Source organism: Pleurodeles waltl, chromosome 1_2 (assembly GCF_031143425.1).
Source record: "Pleurodeles waltl isolate 20211129_DDA chromosome 1_2, aPleWal1.hap1.20221129, whole genome shotgun sequence".
Classification (NCBI taxonomy): Eukaryota; Metazoa; Chordata; class Amphibia; order Caudata; family Salamandridae; genus Pleurodeles; species Pleurodeles waltl.
Window position 1 is genome coordinate 362,409,574 of NC_090437.1, and position 23,091 is coordinate 362,432,664.

A 23,091-nucleotide genomic window follows, 5' to 3' on the forward strand; every position below is an offset into this window, starting at 1 on the left:
TTTACCTTCAGTAGATATGGCCTTCCAATGCTGAGTTAGGTTCCTTGTCATAGCTCTGCACTTATATGGAGCTCCCATTTAACTCTTCCCTTTATTAAGAAAACTGCGACCCATTACCACTGCTATGTACTGGGCATAGCTTTAAATATATCTTTTACCAAGAAGACAAAATAGAGTATATTTGACTTCCCAAATAATAATTATGAAAAAAACAGTAGAATGGCCAACATTCTATTATCACAGTGACGGTAAGATAAGCTTAGAACTGTGCCCTATCACAAGTTTTTAACAGACAAATATTTTCCTATCTGTTTAGCAGAATAAAAGTTAACTTAATAAATAGATACACACGGCTTTCTAGTATTTGGTAGAAGATGTGAGCTTGCACTTCCGTATAACCTTGTCGATGATAGCCTCATGAGTTTGGAAGAAGAATTAACTTCAAATTAATCAACAACATTGGTATACATTGTGAAGTGGCTGTCTGTCAGCAGTTTCCAAACTGACACTGCACAGCATCACAAGTTCCAGAAAAGACTATAATTGCAGCCAATTTCCTTTTTTGGGATTCCTGTTCGGATTTGCAATGGAGTTTATGATTCACTATGCATGGGGGCAGATTTGAGAAAAGTGGTGCTGCACCCAGTGCAGCGGTACTTTTCTTGCGCCCCTTGGCGCCCACCTAGTGCCACCATGTGTGCGTCGTATTCAAAATGTGGCGCACCATGGTGCAGGGTAGGGAGCAATAGCATTAACATTTTTGATGCTGTTGATGTACTGTTCAGGGTTAGCACCAACATTTTGGTGCTAACCCTGAACGATACATGGGGGCTCATTGTAACCAATGGTGTGCCCCCTCTCAGGAGGCATTAAAAATACCACAAAAAATGGCACAAAGAAATCTTTAAGATTTCTTTGTGCCAGTTTTTTGCACCCCCCCCTAATGGGGGAACGCCCCCTTGCATACTTTATTCCTGGCACAGGCATGATGTGGCGCAAGAGATTACAAAGTGCCACAATGCATGCACTGCACCACTTTGTAAATCTGGTCCAGTGATTTTGGCCTCATTGGGCCACATTAGCCTTAAAAAATTACGCCAATGTGGCACAAGGAGGCATAAGGCCCTTTAAAATCTGGGCAACCTGGTTAACTATCCAGTATTGTTTGTCGGATTCTTTAGTTTTACTACCTTGACTTCTCTTCTTTGTGCATTTCCAACCAATGACATCAGTACATTTGTCTTAAATGCAAGGCAACAGACGTTTGACCGATGAGACATAATTCATAGCTAAGAATATGTGAATTCTTCTGGTGTCCACGAATTTCAGATTTTTTGTTGTTCAATTTCTGATTTAAAAGGACCCTATGCAAAAAACAAGTATTTGATGGGCAATTTATTTGTGGGGGGAAAGTAAATATTCAATAGTGTGTTTTTCGAATCTGAATTATTTTGTTAATACCATTATTTACCCAAATCAAATAATGCATTTACAGCCCATAACGTCACCTGGGGCAGTGAACGCACTCCTACTGACTAATTAGATTTTGTCGAACTCCTATGCGGCTGACAGTATAGGGTCTCTCCGACACATTGTGGTACATTATCTCAGAATGAGAATTATTGAAATGTAATTGGCTAATTAAACTAACTGGTGTTTAATGTAGACTCTCGTGGTGACTATTGTTCTATTGACCGAAAGATAATTTTATTTGTAAAACTGAAAATGAGAGATAATGTGATATTATATGCTCTAAGAAAACTTTCACACTTCTCCTTAATTTCATGATGAAGAGGCGAATAAACGCATACCTCATTCATAGAGCGCTACATTCAGGTTTTTGCTCACTTATATTGCATATCAATACTGTGGATTCACAATATCTTTCAGAAAAACTCCACTCAGACAACTTGGTAGAGGATTAAGGGACGATTGTTAAGCATTTTAAATTTAAAAAATAGAACAAGCATTGACTATCCAATTGGTCTCAACTTTGGGACTTACTGGATTTGGAAATGGTTCTAGACATTCTGTACAGCATCCCCGCTGCAGTACCACATGGGTTCAAAATGAAAAATAAAGTCATACGTAGCTGACTGCGTTATTTTGTAGGTGTGTGCACTAACTATTCGTATACCTACACAATGACAAGCGCTTTTTTTCTGTTTTCCGATACGAGTTGGATTAGTGAACAAAAAATATAGGGCTGATGGGGAGAAACTATATGGAGCAGAGGAAAGTAACAATGGGGGGACAACACAGCAGCAGGTAATCCGAACGGTGGAAGCAACAGAAGTGAGTGTGTGTGAAGCAATATAGGGGTGCAGTTAGAGGGACACAAAATGGAAGATAAAGGGAATGAACATGAAGGGGAAGCACACGAAAATAGAGAGAGACCACAATGCGGAGGTGGGAGAAGAAGCACACAGGCGAGAAAGCAATGCAGGAGTAGGATAAACACATGAGGCCTGGGGAAAATACACAGACAGCGAGTGCAGCAGAGGGGAAGAACACGCGAGAGGCAGCAAGAAAACACATACCTTCTCGTACAGTGCCTTGCCTTCACACAAAAGACGTATCATCACTACATTGTTCAAGCCATCTTGGGGCCTAGGCACGGAAGGCAGGAAACTTCAAGAACTTCAAAGGGAAACACCCAGAACCTTCTCCTATTTCAAGGTGGGGACCAGATATAAATATTGGGCACTAAGACCCAACTCTTGAGTATACTCCTAGACCTGCGGATGCTACAGAAGAAGGACTGCTGTGCTACTTTGCTGACAGAGGAGTGCCATTTTTGTTACCTGCTATTCTACTATTCTGTGGCCTGCTGTCCTATTTGCTGAGAAGACTGGGCCTGCTACCTTCATCCCAGGCTGAAGTGACTCCAAGGGTTGGCTTGCAGACCTCCCAATTTGAGCTACAGGGACATAACAAGCTCCAGAGGGTCCCTGCAACTGCACAGATGACCTGCTGCCTCGACCTGCTTCTTGGACCTTTGGTGTGGCCTCAGTTGAGCTCTCCTGAAGCTTTTTGCTCTGTGTAAATGCAAACGGGCCCATTTGCTCAGTGATCTAGGCATCTGCACTGCCTGCCAACATAAAGTTCTGGTAAACCCAACTCTTCGCACCACAGGGACTTCAACAACACTCAGCAGTGGAAGATCTGCATTTCGTGCTCCAGCATTGACAGCTCATGCTGACCTCCAATGTGAAGCTCCAGCATGACCATCTCTGACGTCCAGCCTGCTTTTGGTGCTACACTAACGACCATCTGCAATGTTTGCCCTGCTCCTCACCTCCCCTTCCACAATGAACCAAACTCTTTGCTCTGGACTCTGAAGGTAACTCATTCAGCTGGACTAACCTGGTTCCTGTATGCGACCCATGGTCCATTGCGGTCAGCCTGAACTTGTGACCTTCACCTGATCTCACACAACCAGATAACCTTGAATGGTGCTTGGTGGTTTTAGACGATTTACTTATCTGAAATTGCTAAAATTGCATATCTCTGGTTTTACCGATTGAATTTTGTCTTTTTGGTGTCAAATTACTCATTAAATTTAATTGGTGTGGGTGTTTCTTGTGTTGTGTTTTCCCTTTATTACTGTTTGATGGGCTGTATAAATACTTTACACATTGCCTCTAAGTTAATCCTGACAACGTTTGTGCTACTAAAGGGTTAAGCACGCATTAATTTGGGGTTTGCTTGTGTTTTACCCTGACAGAGATTGTGGTTTCTGCTGAGTAGGGTTTAACACCCCTCAACCAGTACACCAATTTCCAACACTTGGTAGAAATGAGGAGAAACCTTTTAATGAAAAGGAGGAATTGAGCTCTGGACCTTCTGGATGTCTCTGTGGCCTTTGATACCATGGATTACAGTATACTTTCCTACCAGTTCAAGAGCATTGTGGGATCCTTTATTCTATCCAAAAATTGTTGTTCCTGCTTCCTAACAGACAGTGGGGGTCATTCTGACCCCGGCGGGCGGCGGGAGCCGCCCGCCTGGAGGGAACCGCCGAATGACCGCACCGCGGTCAAAAGACTGCGGCGGCCATTCTGGCTTTCCCGCTGGGCCGGCGGGCGACCGCCAAAAGGCCGCCCGCCGGCCCAGCGGGAAACCCCCCTCAACAATGAAGCCGGCTCCGAACGGAGCCGGCGGAGTTGTAGGGGTGCGACGGGTGCAGTGGCACCCGTCGCGATTTTCAGTGTCTGCAAAGCAGACACTGAAAATCTTCATGGGGCCCTGTTAGGGGGCCCCTGCACTGCCCATGCCAGTGGCATGGGCAGTGCAGGGGCCCCCAGGGGCCCCACAACACCCGTTCCCGCCATCCTGTTCCTGGCGGTAAAAACCGCCAGGAACAGGATGGCGGGAAGGGGGTCGGAATCCCCATGGCGGCGCTGCAAGCAGCGCCACCATGGAGGATTCCCTGGGCCAGGGGTAAACTGGCGGGAAACCGCCGGTTGCCCTTTTCTGACCGCGGCTTTACCGCCGCGGTCAGAATGGCCCAGGAAGCACCGCCAGCCTGTTGGCTGTGCTTCCGCGGTCCCCGGCCCTGGCGGTCATGGACCGCCAGGGTCGGAATGACCCCCAGTAATCAGAGAGAGCGAATGGGGGCACATTGTTTTTTGTAAATTACACACTGGTGTCCATCTCACACTAAGTCGTTTTAGCAAGGTGGCAGTATTATGTGGTATGACTGGGGTGTCTTATCACGTAATACTAACATGATAATCAAAAGTGGACCTCGGATTCACACCAGTAACCTTTAGCTCAGTCCTGGTAGAGTGGCAAAGAGTAATCAGGCTACTTAGAGGACCATGTGTTAAGCATTACACAACATCAACATGGACAATAGGTTATTGACACGACTCAAATGAAATCTGACACAAATTAATGAAAATAAAGCAGATTTTTATCTTAAGTTAGACACGAAGCTGAAGTTGATACATTGCAGATAGCCAATTTTAGAGCATTAAATAAATCAATACTTTGTAAAGCTGTCAAATTCTATTGTTGCGGACCATGGGAAGAAAACACAGTATACAATTGGTCACTTGTGGGGTGAGTTTCATGGAACCCATCTGGGGTGAAAGTCTTGCGGGCGCAAAGACCAAGCAACAACAGTCAGTACAGTTTTACCTGGCTCGATAGGCCAGCATGCAAAGTGGTGCTGGGTGCCCTTGGTGCTAAGCGGAACTCGCGGTCTTGGGGTGGGCACCTTAGCAAAAGTTACCTTGCAGGTCGAGTTACGCAAAGCCCTTTGGTTCTTGATATGGGAGCTGGCCTGAGATCAGGAATCACCAGGCAGAGCAGCTTAGTGACACTCGTGTAACTTGGGTGCAGAGGTACTCCTGGCTGTCCATTGTGCTGAACAAGAACCGTAGGTGCCGGTTTTACCAGGTGTGTCAACGCAGGCTGAAAGTAAATGCAAAGACTGAACAACAGAGCCCTGTGGTGGGTGGTTGCACAGTGACAATAGTTCCTTGTGCCTGGAGTATCGAGTGAAGCAAGTAGTAGTTGGACTGACCACAAACAAGCCTTTGTGCTGGCAAGCACAGCTGTTTGGGAAATCTTCTTCCAGAGGACCAGAGGAATGATGCAGAAAGCTGGGCCTTGCTGTGGGTCTGGTCTGCAGTTCTCTGAAGGGACCTGGCCAGTTTGGGGCCCAGTGGTCAGTTATTTGGTGGTCGTGGAAGTGCAGTCTGTTCCTACCCTTGTCAGCAGACTACTCCTTCTAGTCCTAGGGAGTTCTAATGAAGATGTCCCCTTCCAGAGGGGTTCACATTTCTTTTGTAACAGGTCACTGGTCCGGGGCAAGTCGAAGTCCAGCAGTGTGCAGAGTGGCTGCTGCAGGTGCAGATAATGCACCTCTTCTTTGTGGAGTCCTGCCTTGTCATGGAGTCGGGTCTCTTCTTGTTTCACAGCAGATCTGAGGTTCAGGTGCTGGGGTTCCCCTCAAATCCTATATTTAGGGTGATAAGGGGTGTGAGGACCAGTGGCCAATATGCATCTAGTCCAGTGGCTAATCCACCTCTAAGGTGACCACATCCGGTGGGAGTGCATCACTAAACTACCCACAACCCATTATTCCTAAGCCTTTTCAAGATGACATGGGCATCTGCCATGGTGCACTCCAACTGGCCCACTCTAGAGGTGTGGTCTGACTTAGGGGACTGTCATTCTCCTTACTAGATAATTTCCCCTCCTGCCCACCTAAGCAGGGGAAGGCTTCGTATGTGAGTGAGGGACAAATTCCTTCGTCCAGCAGTGGGAGTGTAGCCTTTGAAGCTCACCGCCATGATGTCTCTAATCACCAGCCATCCTGGCACGGCAGAGGTGTGACCACCTTCCTGCACAGGACTTTGTCCTGACCTTTGGGAGCAGATACACTCCCCAGCATATGGTCAGAACTCTGTCTTGGCAGCAAACACTCGGAAAAAGCCTGCCAAGGCAGGGGGAAAAATGGTATCTTGGTGGGTATCCTCTGAGGACACCAGCTGAGTACATGCTAGGTAAACCTGGGCATGATGATCGTGTGCATGGTGTTTGACACCAAACATGAGGGAATTCGGTCATGCCATCATGAGGCTAGACATCTGGGGTTTTCCCGGGTCCCAGTCCATGTAATCCTATGGACCACTGGTCGCTTGCAGTAGTATTAGGTTTTAAATGCTACCACAGGGCCATATATGCTTGCACGTATATGTTCACACAAATATCACAATGCACCCTGCCTCCTGGGGTGTACCTGGTGCAGGCAGAGTCAAACTCGAGCAGGCAAGATGCTCATACAGGCTGACATGGCAGCCCTGCAGGCTTTGTTTTACCTCAGATCACTAAAGATGGCACAATCAGTGCTGCCGCCGTGGTGAGCCCAGCTATCATCCCTGCCCTGGGTACCAATGGTACCATTTACTAGGGCCTTACAGAGGTGATAAAGTCCTTGCCAATTAGGTTTACCAATCACAGTTATAATTTAAGTGAATAAGCACTGGCATTTGGGTCTGATTAGCAGGCCTCAGTGCACTCTCAGATAAAAAACAACAGCCTCAAGCAGGAAAAAGTGGGGGTGACCATCTAAAGGGGCACTTTACAACAGTCATACATAAGGCCAGTCTGGCCATACCAGACATCAGGAGCTTTCCCAGGAGGCTAGAAGGGTGGGCAGAGCTTTTGTTACTGGGTGGGGCAGTTTTGTAGCAGTGCAACAGTTTTAAAAGCAGTAAGAGATCATTGTATATCTGTTAGAAATGGGGTCTTTGGCTGGAAGTCAGGTTACCCCCTGTCCAAGCAAGGACCCTCACTCTAGTCAGGCTAACGGAGAATCACCCTTAGTTAACCCCTGCTCACCCCCTTGATAGCTTAGCATGATCAGGTAGGCTTAACTTCAGAAGCAATATGTAAAGTATTTGTACCAATACACACAATAATGCGGTGAACCACTACAAAATGAAACAACAAAGGTTTAGAAGAATAGGTAATATTTATCTAAGCAAAACAAGACAAAAATGACAAAAATCCAGCATGCACAAGTCAAGATATGAATTCTTAAAAGAATAAGGGGCATATTTCTACTCTGTTTGTGCTGAGTTAGCGTATTCAGTGCAAAGTTAACACCATATCTTTATTTTGACGCTATACCCGTCTAGCGTCAAAATATTGGAGTTAACGTAATTTTTTGGAAGTGTGAAACCTCTTTGTGTCAGTGAGATGCAAGGTAGGTGTTCCCGTCCAAAAAATGACTCTAACCCCGTAGCGCCATATTCATCCACCCGGGCATCACATTTTTTACACCTTGGTCAGGACAGGCATTAAAATGAGGCAAACTCATCACTACTAAAGGAGAACACACAGAAGCAACATTACCAACCAACAGGCGGAAGTGCTACTGATCCAGCTTGCAAGATGACTCAGAGGACAGCAACAACTACAGCAATCACCACCACCACAACGCAGCTCACAAAGGCAACGCAGAAGGCAGGAGATGGTCTTCAGAACCAGGACAACCCTCCTTGGTCTCAGGGACCAGGACATCAAAAGGACCTACAGACTGAACCGGCAAGCCACACTACACCTGCTGCACCACATTGAGCCACTAATCACAGTATCCTGCAGACCCCACACAACATACCATGTGTGACAAAGCTGCTAGCTATCCTGCATGCTGGTTAGATGCTATAATCTCCCTGACACCCGTCACATCAGCTTTCCCAACACCCAGCAAAAGCAGAAGGAGACAAAACAGGGGTTCTACCAAATCCATGGCTTCCTGCCTGTGTTCGGTGCAATTGACTGCACCCATGTCCGGCTCCTACCATCTGCAGCAACAGAGCACTTATACTGAAATCGCAAGCACACGCATTCCATTAATGTGCAGGCCATAGTGGACCACCGGGGACTATTCATAAACATTTTGGCCAAGTATCCTGGGAGTGTCCATAACACCTTCATATTCTGGCACAGCAGGATCAATGAACAATTCCAGGATGGACAATATGGAAATGGCCTACTTGTGGGTATTCCAACAAACCTATCAATATACACATAACACACCAACCCTGTAGGACACATAAGACATACACCACTACATTAACACATGTCCATGGTAACACAGATGTGCAGGTAACAACACATATGCTCCGTGCTGTGGTACAGCAAAATCAGTGCACACCACAAACACATACACCCACATGTACGTAACACACCTACAACATGACAGGCACACCATGTGAAGGACAGGTGCCGATATGTATCATTTGCTAACAGAAGAACTACACATACCACTACAAGTGCCCACAGGTTGCCTACTATGTATACTTCACACACAGTAAACCAAACAACACCATGCTCATGTTATGTAAGTCTCATATAGGCACAGATCCCTCAAATCATGCTGTGCAAGTCACTGGCAGAACAAACATCAAATGCTAGACAACTGCTGCCATTACCAACTACATCTTATCAACACATACCTGACAATACATGTAATGTGCATAGACATCTTACACACATAGGCTCACACACATAGGAATACAAAATCAATGCCCATCACATACCATGTGCCAGATCTGTGATGAGTGGGACCACACCTACTGTTGTGCCACCTCATATGCACCACTTACTGACCCACAACACCCTCATGTCAGTACCATAAACAATATATGCCCCACCAAGGGGCAGAGACATTGCAGATCATGGATTCCATACTGGTACCCTGTAGAGGAATACAGGACATCACTGACCTCATATGCACTGTGCCAAGGGACACATTTGCTAAGTAGCTGAGCTCCATCCCATTGCCTGCACTGTGCATGCGTTGACAGTATAAATGCTGAATCATGTGTTGGAAGATAGGAGAGACACTGGTAGTTATGTTGATCATCCTGAAACAATGGGATACACACTCTTGGACACCTGATGGCTGCCACAAATATTAGCTGCCACTCAGGATCACCACAGACCTATGTAAAAACTCCCAGTGGCATTGTCATGGCCTGCACTGTATGTACAATTTGGCAGTTGAAAATTTTTCTGTCACTTCAAGCCACATTGAAATCGGCCACCCTCCCATGCAGTATGTGGCGTGGAAGGGGGTGCAATGTGTATTGATGCAGGTCAGCCACCACAAGATACATAGCATGATGATGCTGACTCAGATGTAGGTGTCACCTAAAACCTGAGGCAGTGCCAACATCAAACACCATCCCAGGGGTGCCGTTTGCAGGTTGCAATAAGGAAGTAGATAGTGCTTGGAACTCATATGAATGTGCCACCAATGCATGCTGCATACTGCTGCACACACAGAAAGAGCCAATTGTTCATCAAAACAGTATATGTATAGGGCGGTGTCCCTTCCTGCACAGATACATCCACCTCCACAAGGCAGCTAGCCAAGTACCCTTTTGCAAGGTTGGTAGTGTAGGTGCATGGCTGCATATTAGCTACTGGCGCAGGGGGCAACGAAAGGTTGCCTAATAACATGTCACCCATGGGGCATTCTTCCATAGTCAAAATGTTGCAGGACAGTGCTGCCAATGTTGGAGACGTGTTGTGCATTGTCACTTACTCATTTCAATGGGTCTCCACTTCATTTGTAATGACACTGTCAAAATTGATGGGATGTCCAGGCTCTGCAGTGCTACCATGTTGCCACCACATCTGACCCCATTGTGTTGTGACGATGTGACATGTCCCCTCTAGTGATAGCACACTGATACAAAGGTGCACTACACAACGCATGGTACATACATACTGACCATCAGTTAGGAATCCAAATCATATGTCTCAGGTCCTTGAGCCAAACTCTAGATTCTCATGTCCAGCAAAACAGTGCAGAGAAGACCTTACAAAAGGCTAGGAACTCACACCATACCACAAACACATATGAGTCACAACCAACTAAAAATATCAACTGCCATGTTACATGACTTACCTGTTGCAAGTCTTAATAAGAACTTACTCCTTTCATCTTTTTCAGCGGATCAGGGCTATGGCATACAGCCATGGATTATGACCCCATTTGCCAACCCAAGCACAGCAGCAGAGCGTGCATATAATGAGGGACATTGGATGACACAGAATATCATGGAAAGGACATTTGGCATCCTGAAGTCAAGATTCAGGTGCCTGACCTCACAGGAGGCAGCCTCCTATATGCCCCACACATTGTCTGCAAGATCATAATGACATGTGCTATCCTGCACAACATATGTGTGTGTGCGGATGAACGTCCCACTGACTGGACGGGTGTGGGCCACCATCCATAGATGACTATTTTGGGTTATATAATTTGATCCTAAAAGAGCATATGTTCAGTGTTTGCTTTACGTAGTTGCCCCAGCACCTAGTTGACAGTAAGCTGAATGACCCTAGGAAGCTTGCTGAGGAGGCGGACCTCTGGGTTAGCACCAGTGTCCAAGAAGGTACCTGGGGGGGGACACCCACAAAGGTGGTCAAGGTTCCCACCAGAAGTAAGAGGGGGGAGAAAAAGTTAAAAATAAGGAGTTCTAAAAAAAAAAAAAAAAACTGTTCCAAGGGTGGTGGTGGTACCCAGTCCCAGCCTGAGTCTGAGAAGAGGCCAGAATTCTTTGACAAGAAGAAAGGTTTTTCCCCAAATACTTAGAGTGCTTCAAGTTTGGACACTCTAAGGGTGACTCCCAGTGTCCCAAGAGGGCACAGCCCATCACTGGAGGGCAGACACTTGGGTTGGCTAGTGTAGCGCTCAGGGGGATGGTCCCAGTTAGCTTGGGGGAACAGATAGAGGTATCACTAGTGTCCCTGGGCAATAAGGAAATGGTGCCAAAGGCCCACATGCCTGCCAATACTTCCAAGTATAGGCAGTGGGTCACCATTGATGGGCAAAGGGTGGAGGCTCGGCGTGACACAGGAGCCAGCATGACTACTGTTAGGGGTCAGCTGATGTCAGCAGAGCAAGTCATCCCTAATACATTCCACCAGGTCATAGTCGCTGACAATCGTGAGAGCCACCTACTGGTCGCCGTGGTTCCCTTTGAGTGTGGGGGGGTCTCTGGTACTCTAAAGGTAGCTGTGAGTCCTGCCCTGCCTGTAGATTGTCTGTTAGGCAATGATCGTGAGCACACTGCCAGGAAGGAGGTAGAGCTCAGATCCCACCTGGAGATGTTAGGTTTGCCTGAATGGGTATGCATGCCCACACGGTCCATGGCTGCCCGCGAAGTGAGTCAAGGGCGTCTGGAGCCTGGAACAATGGCCCAGAAGCTGCACAGAGGAAGGGCAAGGGAAAACAACCCCAGATATTTCTGCAGTGGTTTTACGAGATCCCAGAGGAGGAGGCCCCTGAGCCAACTGAGGAGGATATTGCCAGTCTGAGTAACCTGCCTGAGCTTTTTGGCTGGCAAGTGGGGGGCGGGCCAACCAGGGAGGAATTCTGCAAAGCACAGAAGGAGTGCCCCACTCTTGAGGGTCTGAGGCAAGAGGCCTCAGCCCAAGCAGCAGGTGTAGCCTCTGGCGATCACCACATGTATTGGGAGAATTATCTTCTCTACAGTGAGCCTAAGGTACCAGCCTCTGGGACAGCACATGTGCTGGTGGTCCCCCAATGTTACCAGGCCTTCCTACTGGGCTTGGCTCACAACATCCCCCTGGCAGGACGTTTGGGGCAAAACAATATCTTTGCTAGGCTTGTCACCCACTTTAATTGGCCTCGAATGTGGGTAGCCTCATATGCGTTCTGTAGGTCCTGCCCAACCTGCCAGGCTAGTGGGAAGACAGGGAAAAGGCTCAAGGCCCCCCTGATCCCACTCCCCGTCATTGGCACCCCCTTTGAAAGGGTGGGCAACGAAGACATTGGTCCCTTGGACACCAAAACCACCCTAGGCAACAGCTTTATCCTGGTTTTGGTGGACCATGCCACCCACTATCCAGAGGCAATCCCTCTAAGGACAGTGACTGCACCGGTGGTGACCAGAGCTCTGATGGGGATATTTACCCGTGTGGGGTTCCCAAAGGAGATTGTGTCTGACAGAGGCACAAACTTCATGTCAGCGTACATGACGTCCATGTGGAATGAGTGTGGGGTAACCTACCGGTTTACCACCCCTTACCATCCTCAAACCAATGGGCTTGTTGAGAGATTCAACAAGACCCTGAAAGACATGATCACTGGCCTACCTGAAGCCATGAGGCATAAGTGGGACGTACTCTTGCCATGCCTTCTCTTTGGCTATAGGGAGGTGCCCCAGAAAGGGATGGCGTTCAACAGACTGAAGCCACATTTTGAGAGGTCTGATGTCAGATGGCTCATGCAGATGAGGGGCGAGAATCCTAAACTCTTGAGGTGGTCCATTCCCCTACAGGAGATGGACTTTACGGTGGATTATCGCACAGGGATAATGCTGATGGTCTCTCCAAATACTTCCGCCTTAGCGATGAGCACTCCCAGGAAATTGGGTAGCTCTCCGAAATTTCAGCCGGGGGGGGGACACATGTTAGCTCTGACAGCCTTAGAGGGGTCACCCCTAACTTTTTGCCTGTCTCCCTCCACTTTTTGGACACTGTTTTTGCTGGTTTTAGGACTCTGCACACTTTCCACTGCTAACCAGTGCTAAAATGCATATGCTCTCTTTCATAAAACATGATGTCAGATGTCTCATGCAGATGAGGGGCGAGAATCCTAAACTCTTGAGGTGGTCCATTCCCCTACAGGAGATGGACTTTACGGTGGATTATCGCACAGGGATAATGCTGATGGTCTCTCCAAATACTTCTGCCTTAGCGATGAGCACTCCCAGGAGATTGGGTAGCTCTCCGAAATTTCAGCCGGGGGGGACACATGTTAGCTCTGACAGCCTTAGAAGGGTCACCCCTAACTTTTTGCCTGCCTCCCTCCACTTTTTGGACACTGTTTTTGCTGGTTTTAGGACTCTGCACACTTTCCACTGCTAACCAGTGCTAAAATGCATATGCTCTCTTTCATAAAACATGATGGCATTGGTTCATACCCAATTGGCTTATTTAATCTACTTGTAGTCCCCAGTAAAGTGCACTACATGTACCCAGAGCCTATAGATTAAATGCTACTAGTGGGCATGCAGCACTGATTGTGCCAGCCACATAGGTATCCCCTTAACCATGCCTCAGGCCTGACATTGCAAGTCCTGTGTGTGAAGTTTCACTGCCACTTCGACTTGGTAAAAGTACTTGCCAAGCCTTAAACCCCTCTTTTTCCACCCCTAAGGTAGGCCGTAGGTAACCCATAGGGCAGGGTGCTATGTAGGTAAAAGGCAGGACATATACCTGTGTAGTTTATATGTCCTGGTCAGTGTAGAACCCCTAAATTTGTTTTACACTGCTGTGGGGTCTGCTCCTTTCATAAGCTAACATTAGGGCTACCCTCATATACTGTTTGAGTGGTAGATTCTGATCTGAAAGGAGTAACAAGGTCATATTTAGTATGGTCAGAATGGTAATCCAAAATCCTGCTAACTGGTGAAGTTACTATTTTAGAAATGCCACTTTTAGAAAGTGAGCATTCCTCTGCACTTAGATCCTTCCGTGCCTTACAATCCACATCTGGCTAGGTTGGTTGACAGCTCTCTTGTGGATTTTACTCAGACAAACCCAAACACAGGATGCTCAGTCACACCTGCACACATCTGCATACTGAATGGGTCTCCCTGGGCTGGGAGGGTGGAGGGCCTGACACTTACATTTGAAAGGACAGTGGCCTGCCCTTACAAAATGGACTGCCAAACCCCCTACTGGGACCCGGGCAGACAGGATGGAACTAAAAGTGGACCATATGCACTTCTAAGCCACTCTTTGAAGTCTCTCCCACTTCAAAGTCACATTTGGGTATTTAAACAGGGCCTCTGACCCTATCAACTCAGACACTTCTGGACAAGATACCCCTGGTGAAATAAACTCTGAACCAGGACCTGCAACCTGCCAAGAGGAACTGCATGGCTGCCCAAAGGTCTCACCTGACTGCTTTTCTGCAAAGGACTGCTGCCCTGCTGTTGCCCTGCTGCCTTGCTGCCTCTTGCTCTGCTGAGAAGTGCTCTCCAAAGGCTTGGACAGAGCTTGCCTCCTATTCCTTGAAGTCTCAGGGCCAAAATGACTTCATCCTGCAAATAACTCCTTGTGCAGCGAAAATTTGATGCACAGCCTGCCAGAAACGACTCACAGCCTGCATCTTGGTAAGAAAATCACTGCACGCCGAACCAGAACGACACAGCCCGGCTCCCCGAGAGGAGATTGACACAGCGCCAGTGTTGCGACTGTAACTTTGATGCACGGCACCCTAGATCAGTGCACAGCTGAGCTGGAACGACGCAGCCCAACTTCCTGCGAGAGGAATCGACGCAGCACCTGCCGTGTGACATAAATTTCCCCTCATCGCCCACCGGATCGATGCAGCTCCTGTGACTTCGTCCTGCATGCCCAGAATTTCTCTGCATCATTCCCGGGGCGTCCAAATACCCCACAATCCAAAGAGGATCCAAGTCTTCACGCCCGAAATTGATGCAAGGCCCTGACTGTATGGAAAAATATCGACACATCATCTCCCCGTTTTCCACGCATCTCCTCCTCTGCAGCCCCTTGTGGATAATTTTGATGCAAACCAGGTACTTTGTGCTTGCAAGAGACACTTGTTGCTTTTTAAAGACTAAAGACTCTTTTTATCATTCTCTGAAGTGATATTTCAATGTGTACTTTTTGACCTGCATTCAACCAGATAAATATTCTATATTTTTCTAAACACTGTGGCCCTCATTATGACATTGGCAGTAAATCCCACTTACTGCCATGCCGACTGCGCCAACATAACACCGCCGCCATGGATAACTGCCAACCATATTATGACACACACATACCAATCCGTCACTATGCAGCCACATACAGAAGTCTGCCAGCACACAGGCCAGTGATAAACTGGCGGTAGCAAAACCCATACCGTTCCGCCAACAGAACTGCGCCCATCACATTATAACCCACGAATCACCACGGCGGACATTCAATGGCGGTAAACCATTGGCGGTACATACCGCCGCGCTCAAAATACACACACACCAACAAAACAACACCACATTGGTCATTTCAAACTACACACACCTGACACCCATACACACACCAGACCCACACCACTATAAAACACACAACCACCCAAATCACCCACAACCCTTTACGAATACAAACAATTGCCAACAGCGAGAGATACAGCAAGAGCACCCACACAACCAGAGCCACATAACACCATCACCTATACACCACCCACGCACCTTACATCACACACCCCAACACATCAGCCCATACACCCTCACCCACACCACTTACACTACACCCATGGCACCACAGCGACAGCCCAGGTTCTCGCAGAAACAATAACACTGCAATTACATCCCTACAGGTATCCCAGCCAATGTCACTGGAGAAGAGATGCCAGCAACATTCAGTCCCCCCACACAAGAGGCCTACAGTGATGACAGCAGCTCTGGTCACCTGGATCTGGATGACCCACCTGGCCCATCAGGGATCTACAGACAGTTGGTTACCCAGGCACAGTCTCACACCACCACAAAACCTACCCCCTCAGGAAACACCACCACAGCGCCCACCCAGCAGGCACATACCTCTGTCCCCAGGACATGTCAATCAGCAGTGTATCCACCAATACAGGGACCCCAGGACACCCCACAAACACAGGACAATAAGGAACCTGGGGTCAGTGGCAGTGGGTACATGGTTCAGGGGACAGAGGCACAGGACAACAGGGAAGCTGGGAGGACTGCTGTGTGACTGGGGAGGACAGGCTCAGGGAACCAACCCTCCAGGAGGCACTCACCGTGATCCTGGGAGCATACCAACATTCCCAGGATACGCTGGGCCAGATACTGAACAAGTTGCAGGAGAACATGCGGCTGCAGGAGGGACAGTACATGGGGATCAGGGAGGACTTGAAGGACATCAACACCACCCTGGTCTCCATTGCAGGGGTGCTGGCAGACATGGCCAACACTATGAGGGAGGTAGTGGCACACCACGGGGGCCCTGACACTAGCCAAACTGACAAACAGCCCTCCACCTCCGCAGCCGCTAGTGGACAGAAGGCCCCGCCACAGGAACAGGTCACCAGCACCCCTCCCCCTGCAGAAGGAGAACCACCCCGCAAACGTTCCCTGTGATCCAGGAAGAAGTCAGAGACTATTGCAAGACCCCCACCAGGAAATAAGACTCTCCTGATTGTTACCCTTGTGTCCCACTCAGTCACCCTGTCCACCTTGAACTGCCATTGCTCCACTTCCTATGCACCCTTGGACAATGCACCTGTGATACAAATAGACTGGACTCTATCCTGGACTTTCCTCCATCATCACCCCAGCCCATTGCACTTTCCCCTCTACTACTTAGCACTTAAACAAACACCCTTTGAAAAAAATACAAGTATGGAGTATGTCAAATGATTTAAGTATGTATTCGTTTAACAAGGTTTAAACATTGCAATTCGACTGTACAATAATGTATACATAGGAAACACCTGTAGTTGGCTGCAGTGAACACACCAGGAGTGATAGTGGGGCACCAACATCTGCAAAAAGAGTTGCCAAAGGGTAAAGTGAGTGGCCATAGAAGTGGGAAATCACAGCCTGCCAGTGACAATGTCAAACACAAAACTGTCAATTAAATGTGAAGTTACACTGTCCACAGGGTCCACTGCTGCCACACGGCCATCTCCAGCCTCCGCCTCCTCCTGCAGAAAAGGCACCTGGCGATGCAAGGCAAGGTTGTGCAACATACAGCATGCCACGATGATCTGGCAGACCTTCTTGGGTGAGTAGCACAGGGGTAGTAACCTGTTAGATGGAAGAAACGAAACCTGGCCTTCAGGAGGCCAAAGGTCCTCTCTATAATTCTGCTTGTTCGCCCATGTGCCTCATTGTAACGTTCCTCTGCCCCTGTCCTGGCATTCCTCACAGGGGTCAGTAGCCATGAGAGGTTGGGGTAACCAGAGTCACCTGCAAATATCTAGGGACAACTGTTAGCCACATACTAACCCTTATGGCCCACACCATACCCATACATCAACATATACTGGGTGGGAACCAGGGCTCACCTATTAGCCACACCCTGTGCCTCTGGAGTTGAACCATCACATTTGGGATGCTGCTATTCCTCAGGATAAAGGCATCATGCACAGACCCAGGATGCTTTGCATTGATGTGGGAGATGTACTGGTCCGCCAAACACACCATCTGCATATTCATGGAGTGATAGCTCTTTCGATTTCCGAACACCTGTTTGTTTCGCCGGGGGGGGGGGGACAAATGCAATATGTGTTCATCAATAGCCCCAGTATTGTTGGGGATATGTCCCATTGCATAGAAATCAGCTTTCACTGTGGCCAAATCCTCCACCTGGCCGAAAGCGATGTAGCTGCACATGTGTTTAATCAGGGCAGACAACACTCTGGTCAGCAATATTGAGAAAATTGGCTGAGACATTCCTGCTGCCAAGCCCACTGTCACTTGGAAGGAGCCAGTTGCCAGGAAATGGAGCACTGATAGCACTTACACAAGAGGGAGGATCCTGGTGGGGTGACGGATAGCAGAGATTATGTCAGGCTCCAATTGGGCACAGCTCTGTGATTGTGGCCCTGTCAAGTCTATAGGTGAGGATAATGTGCCTGTCCTCCATTGTTGCCAAGTCCAACAGGGGTCTGTACATGGGGGGATGTCTCCATTACCTATTTATTCACAGTGGTGGCAAACTATGTGGTAAAATAGTGAGCAGCTGGTCATTATCTCTACATTCCAACCACTACTGTCCAATGCATGTTGTAATTGTAACAGTATTTTGTTTGAGATTTCCAAATGGTGCATTTGTGTACTGTGACCCAGTTAGGATCCATGGCCTGCCCCCCCCCCCCCCTGAAATGGCGTCCGCCTGTCCTGTATGGAGGGACAGGTGGAAATGAGGTAATTCCACTGCCGTTGTGTGCCGTTGTGGGAGGCGGTCGAGAACCACCGTGCAACTCCTTATTGGTTAACATTGGGCCCTACGGGGTACAGTGGCTAATGGTGATGTACGCCGGCGGTGACGGCATGCACTGCCGTGGACGTCACTGCCATTTTCTATCTAATTCCTCACTTGCCACCTGACCTTCAACAGGAGAGGACCTACACTGCATGTGCTGCTGTGAACTGTGTCTGGAACTGACCATGACTCATGTGACTCGATAAAGGGCCCCTGCCTTCACCTCGGCGGAGTTGGAGCGACTGGTTGATGGGGTCCTACCCCAGTACCGACTGCTGTATAGGCCTCCAGACCAACAGTTGAATACACCATGAGTACGATGCATGGGGCGTAAATGTGTGGAGTGCTGTGTGGGAAGGCCTCATGTAGGGGGTGGGTGGTGGATGGGCCCTGAGCAGCATGCAGAAAGTATGGTCGGCCATGTCTGTGCTGATGGGGATGGGAAGGGGCATGGTGGGCCATGAGTGTACAGGCAAGACGGTCGGACTAATACCTTTCACTATTTCCCTGCAGGTCAGCACCCATCAAAATAAGGGTATATGGCGTGCCATCACCAAGGGCGTGCAGACCCTGGGGGTCTATGGCAGGCGGATCACCCACTGTCGGAAACGGTGGGAGGACCTGAGATGCTCCCAACGAGGAAGGGGTGCCCATCGATCCCTGACCCCCCTGATGGCCCGCATACTGGCAGTGGCCTGTCCAGAGCTAGATGGGCGCTTGGGGGCATCAAAGCAGCCACAAGGCGGTGAGTACAGTGCCCCAATGTACAACTTGCGCCTGGTGGGGTGGTATCCGGGTGGGGGTTGTGGGCCCTGTGGGTGCCCCAAGCCCAGGCCTGGCATTGCAGGGTAGGTTCCATGTTGGGCAGGGTTCTGATGTGAAAGTACTCCAACCAAGCTAGTAGGCATCCTCTACTGGGCAGGAGTCTGTGGGTCTCAGGTATGCTGCAATTGGCATTAGGTGTCTCTATCCATGGGCTGGTGACTAGCATTGTGACTGGTAGTGCATTGCCTAGTGCGTAGGGCTGTTCCCTGTGTGTGAGTGTGTCGTGTACGCCAATGGTAGTGTTGTTGGTGCCATTGACCAAGTGAATCCTTTGTCTCTCTCCCCCCCTTTTTGTTTTGTCACCCTGTCCTTATGTGCATTAGCATCATCTGGCAGGGGAGCAGAGGCACCGGTGACGGAGGGAGCTGCATCCCACAGAACCCAGAAGGCCGAATCCAGTGATGGTGAGGGCACCAGTGGGACGGAGGGTGAGGGGAGCACCACGGTGGAGATTGGAGGGGACAAGTTGGACACGGATATCTCCTCCGATGGGAGCTCCATTGTGGTGGCAGACACTTCTGTGACCACCCCAGCTACAGGTTCAGCTGCCACCCCCGTACCAGCACTGCCCTCCCAGCAGCCCCTCAGCGAGTTTCCCGTCCCCTCTTACCCAGGAGGGTGGGCATCTCCTTTGCCCCAGGCACCTCAGGCCCTGCCCCAGTTAGCCCTGCTGCCCTGAGTGAACAGGCTATTGACCTCCTGCGATCTATCTCTGTTGGGCAGTCAACCATTGTGAGTGCCATCTAGGGGCTGGCAGCCAAATGCAACAGACAAATGCATTCCTGGAGGGCATTCACACTGGCTTGATGGCCCAACATAGATCAATCCAGGCTCTGGCCTCCTCTCTGATGGCAGCCTTTGTCTCTGTTTCCAGCCTTCCCCCTCCAACTTCCTCTTCCCAATCCCATTCCCCACAACCCCAACCAGTCCCAAGCACACAGTCAGATGAGCATACACCCAGGACAACACACAAGAGTGGACATGGCAAACACAAGCACCACACTTCATCCCACAGGCACTCACACAAACACCATCCAGAAGCAGACATACCAACATCCACTGCCTCCACTGTGGCCCCCTCCTCCTCGTCCTCCACCTCACTCCAAGTTGCATCTACACTCACACCTGCATTCACTACATCCTCATCCACTACCACTATCACCAGCACACCTAACAGTACACGCCCCTCACTGGCAGTCACCACCCCCACATCCATGCACATGTCCCCTGTGTCCTCTCCCACTGTGTCTGTGCCCCCTCCTCCCAAAGTACACAAATGCAAGCACTCAGACACCCAACAGCCATCCACCTCACAACAGCATCCAGCCCATACACCTGCACCCAAACACAGCAGACAGACACCTCCTACCACCACTCCCTCTTCCTTCACTCCCAAACCATCTCCCTCTTCCCGCCCCAATGACCCTATGAAGCATTTCCTCTCCACCCTTGACCTCCTCCCTCCCCCTCCTCGACCCTCACTTCAGGCCAGGGCGGTCAAAACCCAGGTAAGCACCTCAGCTACCCAGTCCACGGGCACGGTAGTGTCCCCAACTACTCCAGGTGGGAAAGGATCCCGGCCACTAGCCAGCCAGATGGACCGTGTGCCAGCCCCAAGTGCGTCAAGGAAGGCCAAGGAGTCAGCCCCAGCTGCAGGAGGGAAGGGCAAGGAGGCAGCCCCAGCTGCAGTACGGAAGGGCAAGGAGGCAGCCCCAGCTGCAGGAAGGAGGGGCAAGGGGCCTGCAACAGCAGGCAGTAGAGACAAGGAGCCTGGTGCAGGGATTCAGTCGGAGCCCCACCACCAACTATGGTGGTGCAGCCGTCCGAGGCTGCAGGGGATGGGCTGGAGCCTCCCCCTACCACTTCCAGCACCGCCACCAGCACCACTGCCAGCAGCCCCAGTGGGCAGCCATCCGAGGCTGCAGGAGATGGGCTGGAGCTTTCCCTCATCACTACCAGCACCTCCACCAGCACCACTGCCAGCAGCAGCAGCAGCCCCAGTGGGCAGCCGTCTGAGGCTGCAGGGCATGGGCTGGAGCCTCCCCCACCACTGCCAGCTCCACCAGCAGCACCACCACTGCCAGCACTGAGCAGCTGTCACCGCCGGCGGACAGTGTGTAGTCCTGAATCCATGGGCTATTGTGCGGCCTGGCCCCACAAATCCTGTGGATCTGACACCCAGGTGAGAGACTGTGACTTTGCACTCCCCAAGATCTGCATCACAGGGCACAATGCCCCCTCCAGAACCAGTGAAGAAGACATCCACTCACCCCATCCTCCCCAAGATGAAGCTCACTCGGCACAATGCCCCCTCCAGAACCAGTGGAGAAGCCATCCACTCACCCCATCCTCCACAGGATGAAGGCCACTGGGCACGATGCCCCATCCAGAACCAGTGGAGAAGCCATCCACTCACCCCATCCTCCAGAGGATGAAGCTCACTGGGAACGATGCCCCCTCCAGAACCAGTGGAGGATGAAGCTCACTGGGCACGATGCCCCCTCCAGATCCAGTGGAGAAGCCATCCACTCACCCCATCCTCCACAGGATAAAGCTCACAGGGCATCTTTCCCCCTCCAGAGCCAGTGGGCAAGTCACCCACTTGAGAGACTGTGGCCCTGCACTCCCCAGGACCAAGCACAGGGCATGTTGCCCCCTCTAGAGCCAGTGGGCAAGTCACCCACTTGAAAGACTGTAGCCTTGCACTCCCCAGGACAGAGTAATGGGCAAGTTGCCCCCTCCAGGACCAGTGGCATTGTACCATCTTCCGGCTGAGGTACCCCCCCATTCCTTGTTCCCCTGAGGTGCCTGGCTAATTTTGACCTGATGCCCCTGCAGTGTTCTCTCCGTGTTGTTGCAGGAGTGCGGTGGGGCCTTGGAATATGTGATGTGGCCCTGTGGCCCACAGACATTAAGGAATGGGCAGTGTCCCTACATTTGTAAATATGTATATACTCGTTGATTTGGAAGCACGTATTTATACCATTTTATCTTATTACACTCACTTTTATCAATTCATTTTTTCCTTGCATTATTCCTGAGGGGTATGGGGTGAATATGTAATGTTATTGTATCTGCTTGTGTGTATGGTGTTGGGGGTGGGGGTGTTGCATGTTGTGTGTGTGTGTCACTCTCTCCCCCCCCTCCCCTGTGTGCTAGGCGGCAGTACTCACTGTGGTCGTCTTCGCTTTCATTGGTGTTCGTAGTGGAGCAGAATGTAGAAGAGCATGGGGAACACGTACATCTCGGGCTCCATGGCGGCGTGGTTCTTCCTTGAGTCTCCAGAGGTGAGTTGTTTCCCTTCTGGGCAGTGTTTCCGCCAGGCTTTTGATGTCGTTGGTACCTCCCTGGAAAAGGTGGTGGGTTGGTGTGTCATAATACAGTGGGCGGAACATTGTCTTCCGCCTGGCTGTAGGCGGTTACCGCCATGGTGCCTGTTGATTTTGCCCTGGCAGTCAGTGTGTTAAAATGGCTGTCTGTCTGAGCGGTTTCCGCCGTGGTCATAATTTCATATTTATTACCGCTGGCCTGTTGGCGGTATTACCGCCACTATATCATCGACCGCCAGGGTTGTAATGAGGGCCTGTGTGGTTTATTTTTGTGGTGTTATACTGTGTTATTGCATGATTTATTGCACAAATACTTTACACATTGCCTTCTTAGTTAAACCTTACTGCTCAGTGCCAAACTACCAGAGGGTGGGCAAAGGATAATTTGGATTGTGTGTGACTTACCCTGACTAGAGTGAGG

The 23,091-nt window shown here is 49.7% G+C and overlaps 1 protein-coding gene across 1 annotated transcript in view; it reads right to left on the reverse strand.

The window, feature by feature from the left end:
- GRIN3A (glutamate ionotropic receptor NMDA type subunit 3A) overlaps positions 1 to 23,091 on the reverse strand; it is a 748,999-nt gene that overhangs the window by 569,712 nt on the left and 156,196 nt on the right. The window lies entirely within an intron of this gene.